Source organism: Mandrillus leucophaeus, unplaced genomic scaffold, assembly GCF_000951045.1.
Source record: "Mandrillus leucophaeus isolate KB7577 unplaced genomic scaffold, Mleu.le_1.0 Scaffold166, whole genome shotgun sequence".
NCBI classification, from domain to species: domain Eukaryota; kingdom Metazoa; phylum Chordata; class Mammalia; order Primates; family Cercopithecidae; genus Mandrillus; species Mandrillus leucophaeus.
Window position 1 is genome coordinate 3,163,523 of NW_012101654.1, and position 3,129 is coordinate 3,166,651.

Genomic DNA, 3,129 nt, shown 5'->3' on the forward strand with positions numbered 1-3,129 from the left:
TCTCATGTCCCTCCCCTTAGATGATTTTATTTAATTTATTTTCTTTTTTTGAGATGGAGTCTTGCTCTGTCACCCAGGCTGGAGTCCAGTGGTGCAATCTCGGCTCACTGCAAGCTCTGCCTCCTGGGTTCACGCCATTCTCCTGCTTCAGCCTCTCAAGTAGCTGGAACTACAAGCGCCCACCACCTCGCCCAACAAATTTTTTTTTTTTTTTTTTGTATTTTCAGTAGAGACGGGGTTTCACTGTGTTAACCAGGATGGTCTCTATCTCCTGACCTCATGATCCGCCTGCCTTGGCCTCTCAAAGTGCTGGGATTATAGGCGTGAACCACCGCACCCGCACCCCCTTGGATTATTTTAAAGCAAATCAAGCTGTCATATAATTTTGTCTGTAAATATTTTAGTATATGTCTCTAAAAGAAAAAGACCCCTTAAAATACTTACAATACTATTATCTTACCTTAAAAATTTTTTTCTTAGTATCATCAAATATCCAATGAATACTCCTTGACTGCAGTATATATTTGTGTGTGTGTGTGTGTGGGCGTGTACGTTTCTGTGTGTTTACATCATATCATATATATTTATATATATATGATTGATTGAATTAGGATCCAAATAAGGTCCATACATTGCAATTGGATGGTTTAAAATCTCTTTTAACCTATAGGTTCTCTTTTTCTGTGCAAGTTTTTATTAAAGAAACTGAATTTTACTCTTTGCATCCTTATAATGTAAAATATGTTCTTTTATTTCTTGTGTTTCCTATACATTAGTAGTTCATTGTAGAGCCTTAATCAAAAGAATCCAATTTTATTTTTTTGTGAGGGCAGGATTATTTTCATCAGGAAGTCTGATTTCTTTCTTTTTGTGAATTAGCAACCATTCTTGAATGTTAACTTGGTCCATGAGTTCAGGAGGGATTACAATGTGGTTACATCCTATCATTTAGTTATTAGCTGAAATATATATTTGTGTATGTGTGTATGTGTGTGTAGAAATTCTCCTTTGTCAATTATTTGGTTACCTTGAGGTATAGAGTATATAGAAAGGGTGTGAAAAGTGTCTGATTATTTCCCTTGATTTACCAGTGTTGAAAGTTATGATTTGGCCCCCTAGCATCCTCTGGTGGTGGTGGTGGATGAGGGTTTTTAATTTTAATTTTTTCGCATAACATTATGAACTCCTATTTTAGCATATGTGGTGTGTTTCAGTCCATTGCAGTTACTGTCCTTTTGATGCTCAAATTGCCCCCTCTTTGGGCAGTGGAGGCTTATTTAGGTTGGCCCCTGAGTCCTTCTGACGTATCTCTAGTAATCTCAGAGCTTCCTTGCTTTATGGTATGATGAGATGTTTCAGGTTCATCCTGTATACTTTCTGTTTCAGACATGGAATCAGAGCAGACCGTTTTTAAAAGAAAAAAAAAAGGAAAATTAAATGTGCAATAAACAAAATGTTCAGTTTTACTAGTCATTAAATAAATAGAATTCAGAGCAAAAGTAGATACCATTTGTTATGGACTGTGTGTTTGAGCCCTGCCACCCCCCTTCATATGTTGAAGTCCTAAGTCCCAGTATGATGGTATTTGGAAGTGGGGTCTGTAGGAGGTAATTAAGGTTAGATGAAGTCATGAGTGTGGGGGCCCTCATATGGGATTAGTGTCCTTAGAAGAAGAGACAATCAGAATGTTTGCTTTTTCTCTCCCCATGTGAGCACACAGCAGGATGGCAGCTGCCTACAAGCCAGGAGAAAAAGCCTCAGAATGAAACCTACCTTACTGGTACCTTGATCTTAGACTTTTAGCCTCTAGAACTTCAAGAAATAGATTCCTGTTGTGGCCGGGCATGGTGGCTCATGCCTGTAGTCCTAGCACTTTGGGAGGCTGAGGTGAGAGGATCACTTGAGCACAGGAGTTTGAGACCAGCCTGGGCAACATAGTGAGACTTTGTCTCTATTTGTTTATTTTTTATTTAAATAATAATAATTTAAAAACCCGTAAAATAAACATAAAATAAATTTCTGTTGTTTAAGCCACTCAGTCTGTGGCTTTATGGCAGCCTGAGCAGACTAAGACAGTATTTTTTAATGATTATGTTGGCAATATAATTTAGACAGAATTTTTTTATTTTTTTGGAGACAGGGTCTCACTTTGTCACCCAGGCTGGAGTGCAGTGGTGCAATCATGCTTACTGCAGCATGGCCTCCCAGGTTCAAGCAATCCTCCTCCTTTAGCCTCCTGAGTAACTGGGACTACAGGCATATATCACCATACATGGTCAATTAAATTTTTTTTTTTTTTTTTGTAGAGATGAAGTCTCACAATGTTGCTCAGGCTGGTCTTGAACTCCTGGGCTCAAGGGATCCTCCTGCCTTGGCCTCCTGAAGTGTTGGGGTTACAGGTGTGAGCCACCGCACCCGGCCTAGACCCAGTTTAGACCTTTATGGATTTGAAGTGATTTGGTAAAGTTTAATATACGGTATCACGTTATGATGACTTCTGCTGTTCCTTCTCTTGGTAATCTTATTATTTGGGCATCTCCTGTTGGGGAATGCGAATGATAAGGATGATGGTAATTCTCGGTGCTGGTGCAGATGAAGGGAGGTATGTCCTCTCAGCCTAAATAAACATTGATGCACTCATTCCAGATAGCTGCTGTTATATATCACAATGCAAAGTGTGCATAGCCTTCTACCCAGAAAGTCCACATTTAGTAGGAATTTATCCTGAAGAAATAATAGGAAATGTTAGAACAGATATGTGTGCATAGTAAAAAACAGCAAATAACCTTAGATAAGGAATGATTTAGATAGATTATATTATCTTCCTTGCATGCAGCCATTGAAAGTGATGACATGCATTTATAGGAACCAATCTGGAAAGATACCCATAATATATTATTGAGTGAAAAAGATGGGTTCCATAAACATAGGCACAGCACTTAGAAACATATAGGCACAGAAGATGCTGAACAACTAGGCTTTGAAGGCTGAGCTCAGAGGAGCTTCAGAAACCACCTGATAGATGTTTGTTTAGGTCACCATGGTCTCAAAGACCGTACCAACTGCTTTAATTCTCCTGTCATAAGATTCAGATTTCCTGGACTGAGCATATGATTGACCTTGGGTAAT

The 3,129-nt window shown here is 38.8% G+C and overlaps 1 pseudogene; it reads right to left on the bottom strand.

Moving 5' to 3' along the window:
* The window catches only part of LOC105536953, a 46,078-nt pseudogene that overhangs the window by 17,709 nt on the left and 25,240 nt on the right, over positions 1 to 3,129 (bottom strand).